Source organism: Nicotiana tabacum, chromosome 4, assembly GCF_000715075.1.
Source record: "Nicotiana tabacum cultivar K326 chromosome 4, ASM71507v2, whole genome shotgun sequence".
Lineage (NCBI taxonomy): Eukaryota > Viridiplantae > Streptophyta > Magnoliopsida > Solanales > Solanaceae > Nicotiana > Nicotiana tabacum.
The window spans coordinates 40,810,295-40,828,228 of record NC_134083.1 but is presented as its reverse complement, the minus strand read 5'-3'; the positions used below and the strand labels follow the sequence as shown (position 1 = coordinate 40,828,228).

Sequence of the window (17,934 nt, the reverse complement as noted above, 5' to 3'; positions counted from 1 at the left end):
TTGATGACGGAGTGAGGTCGAAGGTCTGATTGTGAGGATAATTATGGGATCAGACTGCACACCGCAGCATGCCATATTGGCTTTATATACTTTATTATTATATGGATCAGGTTGCGCGCCGCAGTAGGCCTTATAGGCTTTATTATTACGAGATCGGGTTGTACGCCGCAGCAGCCCAGATTGGCTTATTGTATTGCTTAGGCTGAAGGAGCTCCTCCAGAGTCTGCATCCCCCATAGTGAGCGCAGATGACATTATGTTTGGGATGGATTTCCCAGGGAATGGAGTTGCCTTATTTATTTATGTTTGGGATGGACTTCCCAGGACATGGAGTTGCCTTATTTATTTATTTATTTATTTATTTATATTTGGGATGGAGTTCCTTGGGCTAGATTGGTCTTGTACAATACTGAGTGACTGAATGTCAGTTATAACATATATATATTTGGGATGGATCTTCCCTAGGATGGATTGGCCATATACAGTACTAAGTGACTGTGTGTCAGTTGTCATTTATATTTGGGCTGAATCTGCCATGTACAGTGCTGAGTGACTGAAGGTGCTGAATATTGAGCGTGATAAGTAGAAATGTGAGACAATGAGATTGAGTACTCTGAGAGTGTGAGTACATGAGTTCATCGCTGTACTGCATTGCATTAGACATGCATACTTAATATGTAGGCATAAAGAAGTATTTTTCCTCATGCTATCTGATAATGAAATTTCTAATCTGTCATTAAAGCTTTTGAGAAAAATCACATATTTCAGAGTTACTCATATTTTCGGTGATTTTCGGCAAAAGATTTGAGTTTTACTGCTATACTTGAAAAGAAAATATTTTTTTTCGAAATTGTATACGAGCTGAGCATTTTATTGTTAAGTTATTACTGGTGTTACTTTCATTGTATTATTATAAACTATTGCTGGTTATTGGTGTTGTACGCTGGCCTTTGTTTCAACTCGTCACTATTTTCAACCTAAGGTTAGGTTTGTTACTTATTGAGTATATGATTTCGGTTGTACTCATACTACCCTTCTGCACCTTGCGTGCAGATTTTGGATGTTGATGTTGCTGTGCATGGCGGGAGCTGGCATTGGAGATGTACCTGCGTTCCGATCATAGCTGCCTCTTGATCTTGGTAGCTTTAGATTTAAGAATTTGTTCATGTATTTTTAAACAGATGATGTATTTTATTTCACACTAGCTTTGTAAATTCTAAATCTTAAAAGCTCATGATTTGTACTACTAGTCCTTGGGGAGTGTATTAGAGTCAGTTAAATATTATTTGAATCGGATATTTGTAAATTGGCTTACCTAATGGGTTGGGTTAGGTGCCATCATGGCTAGTTGGATTTGGGTGGTGAAAAATGTGGTATCAGAGCTCTAGGTTCATAGGTTCTATAAGTCTTGAGCAACTGTCTAGGTTCATAAACCTCCCATATTTCTTTCTTTATCGTGCGACATTGATTCAGCTTGAAGCGTATCGCTTTGAATTCCTTCCACTCACTTGTATGCGTATGTGAACGCTCGGTATCGGTTGTGCATCGACGGCTTGTGATTTCATGAATGAGGTTCGAGATGTGTATTCTGTATTTTGGTGATGGGCCAGTCCGGAGGACTTGGGGCCAGGGTTAGACCGCAACTTAAGCTCGATAGTTTTGGTTATGAGAACTTATGCGTTTGGACTTATGCGTCAGGTAGTGTGCCCATGAGTGGAATTTATGGCTCGATGAACAGTTGAATGACTATGTGATGATTTTGATGTGATTGCGGGATGTGTTCAGATGCCTTGAATATGATGAAAAATGGGCTATTGGGTGCTTGGTGTCTGTCTTGATTTGACGTATAGTCTCGAGTATGAATGTGTTGAAGGATCTTTCACGTTGTTTAATTGAGGAGCGAAGTAAATCTTTTTTAAGTCTTGTTAATGAGTTCAAACTCAAAAAGATTTAGTGATTGTGTAGTAATTATGGTTGTGAAAGGGTATAGCAAGATGCCAATTTGAGCCTAAGCAGGTGGGTTATCTCCTGCGGAGTAATCTACGCAGGTGTGTTCCTTATAATATTGTGCGAGGAGTTTCTTTTCTACGAACGGGGAATATGTGTTGTATTGCTTTTGGTCTGAGGCATACTGGTGGATCAATTATGACTTATAGAGGTTGAGATCGAGGAAGACTCGAGTAATGAAATTACTGGATATGGGTTATATTGCACTTTATGAGTATATGAAAATCATGGGATGGATGAGTTGTTATTTGTGAAGGGTGTATTGCGCACGGAGTATGAATTTGATCGGTGGTATTAAAGTAGGGTTTCTTCTTTGAATGTTGTTGTGCTAATGGGGCACGTGGCTTTCAGCCCGTTTGGGCGGTACAATTTAGATTTGAGCAGAGTGGATGACTCTCGAGAGGGTTCTAATGGATTCGAAATGTATATGTGGCAATTGAAATTTTTTCGAATTTGTATATCACTAGAATCGGTTAATTACATTGGATGGTGTCGGGACTTGCGATAATTCAGTCTATGGATTCTACATTCTAGTATAAGAAAGGTAAAAAGAACAATTTTAAATTCATATAAGGTATTTTCAGAGTGGGTGTTTCGGTAGTGGTATTTATGGGGGTTAATTATGATGTGGTGAGACGTTACAGATATTTTGGTGGCAATATTCTTGGGTTTGGTGACCTGTGTGGCTTGGTCGAGTTAGAGGAATTCAGTTCTAATAGCTCGGTTATGTGCAAATGGATTTCAAAGTGCTCTTGATGGTTTCTACTATGGTTTAAGACGGATATTGTCTATCGGTGTGGGGAACGTGTTGTGTATTGTGATTTCCTCCCGGAAGGAAGCAATAAGAAGGTTTCTAACTAACCGGGTATGTAAATTGCTGGTGACTCAGAGTTGATAATGAGATTCTCGTGCTTTTCACATGATGGCATGATAGATGTGGTGTGTTATGTGGGATTAAGATTTTGTAATGACCCAGCCGGTTGTTTTGAGTATTACCACCCCGTTTTCCCCATTTACTACTTAATTTGTGCTTTACAATTGTTGTGTGACTTGCCGGGGTAATTTGTTCGGTTCCAGTGAGGTTTTGGAATGAATTGAAACACTTAGTTTCAAGGTTTAAAGTTAAGTTAAAATAGTGACTGGATATCGACTTATGTGTAAACGACCCCGGAATAGAGTTTTGATGATTCCAATAGCTCCGTATGGTGATTTTGGACTTAGGAACGTGTTCGTAAAATTTGTTTGAAGTCCGTAGTAGAATTAGGCTTGAAATGGCAAAAGTCGAATATTTGAAAAGTTTGACCAGGGGGTTGACTTTTTGATATCGGTGTCGGAATCCGATTCTAAAAATTGAAATACCTCTGTTATGTATTTATGACTTGTGTGCAAAATTTGAGGTCAATCGGACTTGATTTGTTAGGTTTCGGCGTCGTTTGTAGAAATTGGAAGTTTCAAAGTTCATTAGGATTGAATTGGGGTATGATTCATGGTTCTAGCATTGTTTGATGTGATTTGAGGTTTCGAGTAAGTTCGTATGATATTTTAGGACTTGTTAGTGTATTTGGTTGAGGTCCCGATGTCCTCGGGCGAGTTTCAGATGGTTAACAGATCAAGAGTTGAAGTTGGGAGACTGCTGAAGTTAAATTTGTTGGTTTTTGGCTGATTTGGCTTTCCTTCATCTATCAAAAATCGAGGTTAGTGAAAATTGAGGTCATGAAAATCGAGGTATGAAAATTGAGGTCAGGAAATTGAGGTCGTGAAAATCGAGGTCATGAAAATTGAGGTCATAAAAATCGAGGTTAGGAAAATCGAGATCATGAAAATCGAGGTCATGAAAATTGAGGGCAGGAAATCGAGGTCATGAAAATCGAGGGCAACGCCTAGACAGAAACTTTAAGTTATAAAACAGGGGTTTCGTCCCATTTTCTATTTTTGACAAATTGGAGCTTGGGGAGAGGCTATTTTTGAAAGATTCTCAAGGAAAAATATCGGGGTAAGTGATTCTAACTCAGATTTGGTCAATATACATGAATATATCATTATTTTCATCATTTAATTAGTGTTTTGAGATGGCAATTTGGGAAAACTGAGGAAGAGTTCTTGGACTAGAATTTTGAGGTTTTGAATGGGATTTTATTATCGGATTTGAGTAAAATTGGTATGGTTAGACTCGTGAGTGTATGGGCTTTCGGGTTTTGTGACTTTTGTCGGATTTCGAGATGTGGGCCCGAGGGCCGGGTTTGAGCCGATTTTGGATTTTTGGCTATAATTTCGTATTTTCTTGTGGAATTGATTCCTTTAGCCTATATTGATTGTACTGTACTGCTTGTGGCTAGATTCGGGACGTTTGGGGACCAATTCACGAGGCAAGAGCATAGCTGAGTATGAAATTACGCGGCCTTGAGGTAAGTAATACCTCTAAACTTGGTTCTAAGGGTATGAATCCCCAAATTGGTGTTATATAAATTATTTGGAGGTGACGCACACGATAGTTGACGAGCGTGTGGACGTGCACCATTGAAATTGCGACTTGAATAAATTCTGTGAAGTTGAAAAAAATTAGAGAATCATGTTATTATTTGAACATTTCCCACGTGTTAGAGAAATGGAGCTGAGGCTCTTATTAAAGATCATGTTTAGGCTACACGCCGATATTTTGGGATCCATGGGGTCGTGTTGATGTTGAATTAATTGTTTAAAAAATATACATTTCACACTCAGTCATATTCGTCCATTGTGAGGATATTTATGGGATCGAGCTGCACGCCGCAGCAGGCCATATTGGCTTTATATATGTTATCAATAAATGGACCGGGGCTGCCCGCCTGCAGCAGGCCTTATAGGCTTTACTATTTTATGGATCCGGGATCGGGGCTGACCGCCTGCAGCAGGCCTTATTGGCTTTACTATTTTATGGATCGGGGCTGCCCTCCTGCAGCAGGCTTTATAGGCTTTATTATTATACAAATCGGGACTGTCCGCCTACAGTAGGCCATAAAGGCTTTATATAGTGCTTGGGCTGAAGGAGCCCCTCCGGAGTCTGTACACACCCCCAGTGAGCGTAGATGATTATATATATTCGGGATGGACTTCCTAGGGCATGGACTTGCCTTACATATTTATATATTGTGATGAATTTTCCCTGGACATAGATCTTGTCCGTATCATTTACATTGCGGATAAATTACCCCAGGGCTGGATTGACCTTATACGGTATTGAGTGACTGACTGTCAGTCGATATGTATATATATACGGGATGGAATATCCCTGGGCCGGATTGGCCATAAATAGTACCGAGTGACCGAATAATTTGTGACCAGTATTACATGAGGTCTTTCCACTGAGGTGTCATATTCCTAATATCATGTAGAATTGATTTATTTCACTTGTACTGAGTTTCACTATTGAACGTGAAAGCATGCCTACATTTTGTACTATTATTTATACTGGACTGTACCTGCAGAGCTTGTCACTACTTTCAGCCCAGAGGTTAGTCTTGTTACTTATTGAGTTGGTTGTACTCATACTACACTCTGCACCTCGTGTGGAGATCCAGGTGCTTTTAGACACGACGACTGTTAGATCTCAGAGTGCTATCAGTTGGAGATTTATCAAGGTAGTTGCATGGAGTCCGCTGACCTTGACTTTTTTTTTTTCCAGTTATTGTACTATTCTATACTTTCAGACAGTGTTTTGTGAGTCAGACTTTGTATTCATATTAGATGCTCATGTACTCAGTGACACCGGGGTTTTGGGGAGTGTTAATATCTGTATTTGTGAGTTTTCTTCCGCTGAAATTAAATAGTATGTTTTTCAAACTGCAAGGATATGGTGGTTTATTGAGATTATCGGCTTGTCTAGTATTGAGATAAGCTCCATCACAACAGTTGTGATTTTGGGTCGTGACAGATTTATATGTACAAGGTGATAGTTAAGTCTTGAAGGGAAGGTCACGAATTTTAGACAGAATGGTCAGTTTCAGATATTTAGAGTGAATGTTGTAACTACTCGGTAATCCCTGAGAAAGGGTGCGCATTTCAGAAGGCGCATTGTGTTTTGATTTACGGATGTTTCGTTGGTATTGCGGTATTCGCCTGTTTGATCGACTGCTAATATTCAGATTTTTTTGCCATGTAGCACGGGAGAATTATAGAAGTATTCCTTGTAGGATGATCATACATGAAAGATGTGTTGGTCATTCGAGTGTTGGATTTGGGACCAGTTTCGGTGATTCATGTGTTCTATGAATTTGGAGTTTGGGAGTTCTCAAAAATATATATTTTCAGGGTTGCGGCCTGTTTGGGGTGAGTATTTTATTAAAACTCAGTGGAGGCACTAGTTGCGTTAATTATTTGCAATAACTACATGCTATGAGTGCGCATATATGTGAGATTTGAGTCCATGTGCGAGCATCAGGGCAAGTATTCATACTCTATGATATGCATAGAGTTGATTGTTAAGCATAAAGTTATAATGTTTCTCGTATTTGTACCTTTGTTAAGAACTACCTGGGCTATACTCGAGGTTAAAAAGAGGCTAATTTACTGAATAAACTTGGTAGTTACTATTTCTGCGTTAACTTGCTGATTTGAGTTGTGATAGCATACTTTGCACATGCCTACTCTAAGGCGTGTTATTTATACCAGTCCAGGAGCATAAGAGTCTTGTTTCAATTATCATATACATGTGTACTTGTTTGATTGCTCATGTATTATATTCTTGGACTGGAAGCCTGTGACCATGCCATGCGATTGATATTATTAGCACGTGAGTTATCCGTACGGGTCTAGACATTTATGTTATTGGCACTTGAGTTGTCCTTGCAGGTCCAAATATTGATACTATAGCACGTGAGTTGTCTGTGCAGTTGATGTTAATGTGAGTTCTAGAAGAGCTGGTTACTGTTATTAGATTCGTGTGTCTTGGTTCTACTATGTATGTTGAGCTCATAGCATTGCGATTGTAGTGGTGCTCTTTGAACTTGCAAAATGGTTCTCTTCCTTGAGACATTTCCTATTTTTGGGCATACGAATTGTGCAGTTTGTGGCTTGAGTTATATAGGTATGGCATGTCTGTGGAATAGTTGTGTTTGACAATATAAGGTCATTGGACCTATAATAGGTACTATCAGGTTTGATTACTGTATATTTAGGAGAATAATATCGAAAGTCGGCTTAGAAAGTGATTATAGTTCTGGTTGGGGCGAGAGAGCTCCATGACTTATTGATCTGATAAGTGGTTATGAGATCCCGCGTGTTTCTTTCATTATCGACAATGTATGAGGGTTTTGGGAATGAGGTTTTGTTTGATATGGGGTTTAATACTAGTAGTAGGTTGGCTTTAAGTAGTTACTGCGATCGGGAATGGTGTTGTGAGTGTGCGAATGGTGTAGTATGTTATGTGATTATATTGGGGGTTATGGTTATGGCTTGAAATAGCTTGTTCAAACTTATACAGTGTGTAGATGTGAGATTCAGGTCCTATAAGGAATTTTGGGTGTTGGAAATTGGGTTCTAAGTTTTTCGGACTAAGGTTAAGGTAATGATCTTCAATTATGTTATGTTGTTAGGCCTATATGGAATAGGGTGGCATGGAATCATCCCCGAGTATGTGCGTGGTAAGGTGGAATAGTTATTTGAAGGTTTAGGAACAACTCTTGGCACGTTCGAGGACGAACATATGTTTAAGTGGGGGAGAATATATACTCGACTTGTCGTTTTGAGTATTTACGCTCCTTTCAACTATTTGAACTCTTGAATAGCTCCATATGATGTATTATGACATGTGTGAATCATCAGTTTTGATTTTCAGGTGTTTCAAAATTAGTTCGAAAGAATGAATTTTATGTTTTAAGCTTTAAATTGGAAGAGTTGACCAAGTTTGAATTTTTATTATTCGACCTCGGATCGGAGTTTTGATGATTCCGTTAGATACGTATGGTGATTTTGGACTTGGGCGTATGCCCAGAATTTCATTTGGATATTTCTAGAAGGTTTCGACACCAGTTGGAGAAAGTTGGAAATTTGAAGGTTTGGAATGTTCATAAGTTTGACCGGGAGATAACTTTGATGATATCGGGTTCGGATTGTGGTTCCAAAAATTTCAGTAGCTTCGTTATGTCATTTATGACTTGTGTGAATATTTTGATGTCATTCCGAATTGATTTGATACGTTTCGGCACGCGTTTTGGAAGTTGGAAGATTCAAAGTTCATTAAGTTTGATTTGAGATGCGATTCGTGATTTTGATATTGTTAGGTGTGATTTGCGGCCTCGAGTAGTTCCGTGTTATGTTATGGGACTTGTTGGTATATTTGGACGGAGTCCCAAGTGGTTCGGGTGTGTTTTGAACGAGTTTGGGCATTTCGGCACTTTGATGATATCGTGGAGCAGTTGAAGTGTGGAGGGCACATTTTTGGAGTGCGGATGTGCGGGCCACAAACTCCTGAAGTGCCAAGGCAGTGGAATATGTGCGGACCACAATTGAAAATGTGTGGACCGCAGTTGAAAATATGCGGACAGTTGTTGAAAATGTGCGGACCGCAGAAATTCTCCAGCGGCCGCAGAAAGGAAAATCTGCAGGTTTGATGGTCTGATTTTGTAAGCTTATATCTTTTACTCTATTAGGACTCTGGAGATGATCGAAAAATGAAAGTTGTAGTCCTTTGAGTCTAGTTTTCATAAAGGTAAACCATTATTAATTTGGACATTTGTACCGAACGTTATGGCCAATGTACTGAAGCCTGGTAGTGCAGTCACTACTGAAGTGCGACCGCACAATTTGGATTGCGGCCGCGATACTTGGAATGTGAGGACCACACCAGTAGAATGGGAGATCAGATTGTTGTACTTTATAAATGAGGGTTAGAGTATTATTTCATATTTGGACTTTGGGAGCTTGGTTTGTGGCGATTTTTCGTGGAATGTTCAAGAAATTCATCGAGGTAAGTGATTCTAACTCGGATTTGGTTAATATACATGAATATATCATTGTTTTTATCATTTAATTAGTATTTTGAGATGGAAATTTGGAGAAAATTGTAAAAATTTTATAAAACAAATTTTTGGAATTTGAATGTCGATTCCGAGTCGGATTTGAGTTAAACTAGTATGGTTGGACTCATAATTGAATGGGTTGTCGGAGTTTATGAGTTTCGTTGGATTTCGAGATGTGGACCCCGCTGCTGACTTTTCGAGCGAAGTTGATTTTTTTTGTAAATTATTAAATTATAAGTATTGGAGTATATTGTGATTAATTTGTATGTGGCTTGAATAGATACAGATCGTTTGGCTTGAATTGAGGAGATAGGAAGGCGTTTGGAGGTTGATACGCGCGGAATGAAATTTTTGGAGTATTGTTTAGCTTGCTCGGCATCGGATTCGGCTTGTTCGAGGTAAGTGACATTTCTAAACTTGGAGCTGAGGGTATGGACCCTGAATATAAGTGTTATGTGATTTGTTTGGAGGTGGCGCACATGCTAGGCGACGGGCGTGTGGGCGTGCACCGTAGGAGTTGCGATGTAATTGATTTCATGGAATTTAGTAGTCAAATAATCTTGGCATTATCCATGCACTTTCATGTGTTAAAGAAATTGAACTGAGAATCATGTTAAAAATCATGCTGAGGCTATATGCCGGTATTATTCAGACACACAGAGGTCATGTTGCTGTTGAATTATTTATTTAAATTATAATTTCGTACTCAGTCATATACATTCATTGCTTATCATATCTCAGTCTCTGTTGTTATTTATTGATATATCATATCATCATTTTGGTCTAGTTTCATTACATTGTGAGCATGAGAGACTGGAGAGATTGATGACGGAGTGAGGCCGAGGGCTTGATTATGAGGATAATTATGGGATCGGACTGCACACCGCAACATGCCATATTGGCTTTATATACTTTATTATTATATGGATCGGGTTGAACGCCGCAGCAGACCTTATAGGCTTTATTATTATGGGATCGAGTTGCACGCCGTAGCAGGCCAGATTGGCTTATTATAGCACTTGGGCTGAAGGAACCCTCCGGAGTCTGCACCCCCCATAGTGAGCGAAGATGACATTATGTTTGGGATGGATTTCCTAGGGCATGAAGTTGCCTTATTTATTTATGTTTTGGATAGACTTCCCATGGCATGGAGTTTCCTTATTTATTTATTTATATTTGGGATGGAGTTCTCTGGGCTGGATTTGCCTTGTACAATACTGAGTGACTGAATGTTAGTTATTATGTATATATATTTGGGCTGAATCTGCCATGTACAGTGTCGAGTGACTGAGGGTGCTGAATATTGAGCGTGATGAGTGGAAATGCGAGACAATGAGATTGAGTACTCTGAGAGTGTGAGTAAATGAGTTCATCACTGTGCTGCATTGCATTAGACATGCATACTTGATATGTAGGCATAGAGAAGTATTTTTTCTCATGCCATATGATAATGAAATTTCTTATCTACCGTTAAAGATTTTGAGAAAAATAACATATTTCAGACTTACTCATATTTTCGGTAATTTTCGGCAAAAGATTTGAATTTTACTGTTATAGTTGAAAAGAAAATATATATTTTTCCGGAATTGTATATGAGTTGAGGATTTTATTGTTGAGTTATTACTGGTGTTACTTTCATTATGTTGTTATGAACTGTTGCTGGGTTATTGGTTTTGTACGTTGACCTTTGTTTTAGCTCGTCACTACTTTCAACTTAAGGTTAAGTTTGTTACTTATTGAGTACATGGGGTCGGTTGTACTCATACTACACTTCTGCACCTTGCGTTCAGATTTTGGATGGTGATGTTGCTGTGTATGACGGGAGCTGGCATTGGAGATGTACCTATGTTCCGGTCCACTACTAGAAATTCGGCAAAACTGACCACGGTCGACCGATCAATTTTGGTCGATCAAAACACCGGCCAAAAAACCGATCAAAGTTGGTCGGTATTTCAAAATATTTTATTTTTTAATTTTTTTTACGAAACCGACCAACTTTGGTTTGAGTCTCGCGAAATTTATTTTTCAAGAAACCGATCAACTTTGGTCGGTTTTCATTTAAAATAAATTAAAAATAATATGAAAAAAATCAACCGAAATCGGTCGGTTAATTCGGCCGGTCATTTTAAAAATCGACCTAATTCGGTCGGTAATTTTATTTTTTAATAAAATCGACCAACTTTGGTCGGTTATTTTCGTGCGAAAATACAATTAAAGAGTATAAATGAAATAAAAGAGATTCTTAAAACAAAATGCACCAATGGTCTAGTGGTAGAATAGTATCGTGCCACAATACATACCCCGATTCGATTCTCAAATGGTGTATTTTTTAATTACATAATTAAAATACCGTCCAACTTTGGTAGGAAAAAACCGATCAACTTTGGTCGGTTTTTTGGGCAATTTCTTTTTTGAATTTAATTGAACGACCAAAGTTGGTCGGTAATTTCTGACCTACTTTGGTCGGTATGCACTTCCGACCTTCAAAATACCGACCAGACGTTAATAGTCGCATTTTGGACGGTTATGGACCATTACCGACCAACTTTGGTCGATTTTTTTATACGGTTTTTTCCGAATTTCTAGTAATGGTCATAGATACCTCTTGATCTTGGTAGCTTTAGATTTAAGAATCTGTTCATGTATTTTCAAACAGATGATGTATTTTATTTCACACCAGCTATGCAAATTCTGAAACTTAGAAGCTCATTATTTGTACTACCAGTCCTTGGAGAGTGTATTAGATGCAGTTAAATATTATTTGAATCGAATATTTGTAAATTGGCTTACCTAGCAGGTTGGGTTAGGTGCCATCATGGCTAGTTGGATTTTGGGTCGTGTCAAAATCCCCAAATTTAACACAATGAAATCCTTGATCTCCCTTTATCATTGCAAAATTTTATATAATTTATATTATTATAAAAGTGGGAACCTCAAAAGTTAAAAGTTGAATTACCAAAATGTCCTTTAATTAATTTAAATATTTATATAATTAAAAATAAAAAAAATGAAAGAAACTAATATTTATAATAATTAAATAAAAATTGAAAAATATTATTCAAATGGTTTCTCTCTAAATAGTTGTGTTCTTTAATTAGTGACTATTAAAGATAGCTATTCAAACCCCTTCCCCGCACACATGGAAAACACTTCCAACTATTAATTAAAGACGGAGAACCACTTCCAATAGGATTACAAGCCAAGACACGATATTTTTGGCCTTAGAAAAAATTGACCGCGAGTCTTCTGTTATTTGTTTCTCTATGAATTTACTCTACCGAATTATAATAGAGATAAAAGTAGGTGATGTGATGGCACATTTATTTTTCATTCCATTAGTTAAGAAATTTTCAGGATTTTTCTATTTGGCCTCTTTGTTGCTGTATGCCATATCTTATTTTGCATGTTTCTATATCCGCTAAATGGCAATCAAAGAGATGATACATGAAACCTTATGAAAAATTGAGAAGTATTTTTCGCTACTTGGGCAAATAAATAACAAATGATTTTGGAGAATCAGAATTTCAATATGTCAAAATTCGATATTTATAAAATATCGGGGATAATCGATCATAAAATTATAAAAAATATGATTATGATGATTTCTCCTCAAATCATGATTGGATATATTTCATGTTAGAAGATCATTTTAAAGCAATGAACTAAGAAGTAAGTAGCGAAAAAAGTCAGTTTATATTTTCTTACTTAATTATTATTTATATTAATTATTGCTCTATGTCATTTTTATGAAGAATTCTATTCTGTAAAGGGCCAAAAGTACTATGTGGAACAACTTCGCCAAGTAATATAACATGAAGCCTAATAGAAAATCAAGAAGTATTATTTCGGGCTAAATAAAAAATAAAAAATAATTAAATTGTGATTCCAATTATACACCAAGTTTTGATGTTTATGAAAGATTACGAATACTCAGTCTTGAGGTTCATGAGATTTAACATTCTAATTTCTTCTTCACAAATTATGATTAGCAAAAAGTTGATGCTATGATTTTGGAAGAAAACAAAGTCAAGACTCCAAAGCAATGAATCAAGAAGAGAGGCATCAATACCAGGTTCTATTTCCCTATCACATTTTGGCATGACATTTCATACAATGATAAAGGTAGGTATCTTACTATATGAAGTTGAAAGCACGCTTGTTTGTCACGATCCAAAATCCAACTAGTCGTGATGGCACATAATCAAACCCGTTAGGTAAGTCAATTATCAACTATCCAATTTCAATAATAATTATTAAAGCAATTTAAGTGAATAAAGGTCTTAATCTTGTATAATCCCCAAGAACTAGTAGTACAAATCATGAGTTTCTAAGAATAGAGTATACAAAGCGGAAATGAAATAAATACATAGTCTGTTTGAATAGTACATAAACAAAGCTTTTATAAAATCTAAGGCTACCCTGAACAAGAGGCAGCTACAACAGGAACGCATGTACATCTTCAAGTCCCGCAACCATCGAGCACAGCAACAACATCAGCCAACATCTGCACGCAATATGCAGAAGTGTAGTATCAGTACAACCGACCCCATGTACTGAGTAAGTAACAAATCTAGCCGTAGGTTGAAAGTAGTGACGAGCTTCCACCAAGGTCGGGTCCAAAACCAATAGTCCACAACAATCCATAACAACATAAAGCAAATAATACCAGAAGTAACTCAGGGATAAAATACTCAGCCAAATAATAATTTCAAAAAAAATAGTAGTTCTTTCTTTCTAATACATCAGTGAAAACCCAAATCGTTTACCGAAATTTCCAATTATATGAATAGTTTGAAAACAATAAATTTCTCCAAAAATTTTTTCAATAATAAATATGATGTTTCATTTTCCTTCCAGATAACCCGTATAAAACAAATGCATCACTATGCCCATCTGTCAAAATGTGTGAGAAATCATGAATAATGTGATGTTGTACAACATGAGGAAAAATACATCTCTATTCATGTATGTCATGTGTGCATGCCAATGCGATGCAACTCAGTGAAAAAAAATCATAAACAGCCCCTCGGGCAGAACATCACTCATATACAGCCCCTCGGGCAAACCTCACAGTCACTCGTGCCACTCGGGCATACCTCAAAATCACTCTTGCCACTCGGGCATACCTCACAATCACTTTTGCCACTCGAGCATACCTCACAATCACTCATGCCTCTCAGTCACTCAGCACTCGTCACTCGGCACTCGCACTCAGTAGGTACCTGCACTCACTGGCGATGTGTACAGACTCCGGAGGGACTTCTTCAGCCCCAGCGCTATAATCTGCACGGACAACTCACGTGCTATAATAATAAAGTATGCTGCCGGCGGGCAACCCCGATCCATACTCATCCTCACAATCAGGCCCTCGGCCTCACTCAGTCATCGATCTCTCCAGTCTCTCGGGCTAACAATGTCATAAAAAATAGCCCAAAAATGATGATATGATGTATCAATAAATAACAACAGAGACTGAGATATGATATGCAATGAAATGAATGTGACTGAGTATGAATTTTCAATTTAAAATAAATAATTCACAGCAATATGACCTCTGTGGGTCCCAATAATACTGGCACATAGCCTCAACATAATTTTTAATATGCTTTTCAACTCAATTTCTTTAACACATAAAACAACATGGAAAATGCCAAGATTATTTAACTATAAAATTCCACATAAATAATTATGTCACAATTTCTATAGTGCACGCCCACACGCCCGTCACCTAGCATGTGCGTCACCTCCCAACAATTCACAAAATACATATATTCAGGGTTCATACCCTCAACTCCAAGATTAGAAGAGTTACTTACCTCGAACAAGCCAAATCCAATGCCGAACAAGCTAAACAATGCTCCAGAAATTTCATTATGCGCGTATCAACTCCCGAATGGTTCAAATCTACCACAATTAATTTGATTCAGTCCACACAATTTATAGAAATTAATTTCATATCAAAATACTAATATTTTCCAAAAATCCGAAATTGCGCCCCAAAAATCATCCGTGGGGCCCACATCTCGAAATCCGACGAAACTCACAAAATACGATAACCAATCCAATTACAAGCTCAACCATACTAATTTCACTCAAATCCGACTCCAAATCAGTATTCAAACTTGAAAAATTTATTTTGTGACATTATAGAAATTTCCTTCTAGTTCTCTTGAAGATTCAATAATCTTACACCAAAAATGAAGATTGATTCATGAAATATAATCACAAGGGAGTTAAGAGCACTTACCCCAAGTTGTGTGAAAAATTTTCTCTCCAAAATCGCCCAACCCGAGCTCCAAAATTCAAAAATGGGTGAAAATGTTGAACCCTCGAATTTTAAGGTTCTGCCCCAGCGATTTCCGCATCTGCGGACAAGATTTGCGCACCTGCGCATCCGCTTGTGCGAGAAAAATGTCGCATTTGCGGATTCCACTTGCCTGCTCAGTTTCCGCTTCTGCACGCATCCGTCCGCATCTGCGCTCACGCAGGTGCGGAATTTTCCCTCGCACCTGCGACCAATGCCTCACAGCCCTCTCCCCGCATCTGTGCTCCTTCTCGCGCAAGTGCGATTCCGCACCTGCGACGCATCTTCCGCACCTGCACACCTCGCTTTAGCGCACCCCTGCTCGCACTTGCGAGCTCGCACCTGCAACTACTTTTCCGCAGGTGCGATTACACCAGAAGGCTTCAGTTCCAGCAGTCTTCCAAATTCAAAAATCAATCCGTTAACCATCTGAAACTCACCCGAGGCCCTCGGGTGCTCAACCAATTATATCAACAAGTCTCATAACATAACACGGACCTACTCGAAACCTCAAATCATACCTGACAACCTCAAAAATACGAACTACACACGGATTCAAGCCTAATAAATTTTTAAATTCTACAAACGACGCCGAAACCTATCAAATCACGTGCGATTGACCTCAAATTTTGCACACAAGTCACTTTTCACATTACGGACCTATTCAAATTTCCAGAATCAAATTTCGACCTCGATATCAAAAAGTCAACCGCCCGGTCAAACTTCCCAAAAATTCATCTTTCGACATTTCAAGCCTAATTCCACTACGGACCTCCAAAGAATTTTTCGGACACGCTCCTAAGTCCAAAATCACCATACAGAGCTATTGAAATTATCAAAATTCGAATCCGAGGTTATTTACGCATAAGTCCGCATCCGGTCACTATTTTAACTTAAGTTTTAAACCTTGGAATTAAGTGTTCCAATTCCTTCCAAAACCTCACCGCGAGACTCCTTACAATGTTAGACATCATATATATTTAAAAACTTTACTTATTTTTCCTTACTAAAATGAAGATGAGTTGGCTTACACTATGATTACATACATTATGAATTCTTATAGAGAATAATTTGCAAGTGTGTAAAATATGAATTAGACAATCTTAATACTTTAAAATTAAATAATCATCAAATAAAGTTACTCTAATATATTTAGAAATTACTCCGGTTTTTTTATTAAAGGTTGAAGACCTTAAATAAATTTGATGCCTCTTTGTTATAAGGAACATAATATATATTTTTGAGTTATTGGGTTTCATGTTAACACTTAACACTTAAATAATGGGGTTAAATGTCTATATTATTGTGTGTGTGGAGGTGTATTGTATTCGTTTAATTATATAAATGAATTTGTGTGAGAAATTTATTTGGGCGAATATTTTATAGAAAATAAAATTTTTAAAAGCAAGCATGTATTTCATCATCTTATACATGGAATTTGAGATGCTTGGCCAAGATGTGACAATAAAAAATTACAAACAATAAAATCAAATAAAAGAAATATACATCCATGATGCAGAAAATAATTACGAGTTTGGAGTGATCATACAGGATTACATCCATTCTAATCCATTCTTCAAAAGATATTGCAGATCGGTTAATAAAAGGATACACGTACAATATTGTTGTATAATTTGTAATATTAAAGTGAAAAACGATGTCCTGCATTTTTTGACGTACACATACAACGCACGTATAGAAAAACTAGTTAAAATTAATAGCAGCGAATGATGTAGCGTGATTCAATAATCACAACAATTTTTATATTGAGTATAGGTATATATTTTTAAACATCACTAAAATTGTAAGAATTGTTTTGTAATGAATTTATGATAAAAACTTAAAGATAGAATCCGTCAAAATTCTAAATTCACCTCTTTGTAATAACACCTGTCTCTTGAAATCCCAGAGGGTCCAATCTCCCTGTCTGTCTCTCTCCTTTGTACTCGAGTCCTGGCGGCTGGCAAGTTTAAATTTAACACCTTCGGATCCGAGAACTGCTTGTTGTGCCAAGGTCAAGGAGATTTAATTTGCTTGGTTGAATATATGATAAAAACTTAAAGATGGTTCTTTTGCTCGCTTGTTTCACTTCTTAATCACAATCACTAATTCGTCTGAGCGTGGACTTAGGATGAATATTAGATAGGTTAATGCAATTGTACGTGATTGATCTTATCTCAGTTTGTGGTGCAACTGTGATTTATCTTATCTTCTTAGCTTTTCGGTCTGAAACCTCAAATTCAAACACGAGCAAAAATCAATCACATTCACAAAGTGACGTTTGTTTCGAAGTGGGTACCAGTTATCATTGTAAAGGACATGAATTTTCTGGTTAACTTACACTACATTCTATACAATATTTTAATATAATTTTATTCTCTCGCATTTGATCTCATTATTGTTGTGCCTGGAAAACCTGTTCCCGGAATCATCAGCTCTGTAGTTCAATCTACATTCTAAGGTTAAGTATTCACTTCTCTAGAAACCACGAACAAATTCAACTGTACCGATTTACGGGTAAATAGTTTGGCGCACACCGTGGGGCCTAGACAACCATGCGATTAAATTGATCCTTGCCTTTATTACTACCGTGTTTGATTATTTTGTCTTGGCAAAAATCACAAAAGAA

At 37.4% G+C, this 17,934-nt stretch overlaps 1 long non-coding RNA gene across 1 annotated transcript; it reads right to left on the bottom strand.

Moving 5' to 3' along the window:
- Positions 1–13,263: 13,263 nt before the first annotated feature.
- LOC142180286 (uncharacterized) lies at positions 13,264–17,503 on the bottom strand. The gene is made up of 3 exons (XR_012708640.1): positions 17,180–17,503; positions 14,818–14,905; positions 13,264–13,505 (listed from the first exon to the last, which is right to left on the bottom strand). It is a non-coding gene; the product is annotated as an uncharacterized LOC142180286 (long non-coding RNA).
- Between the last annotated feature and the right edge of the window lie 431 nt (positions 17,504–17,934).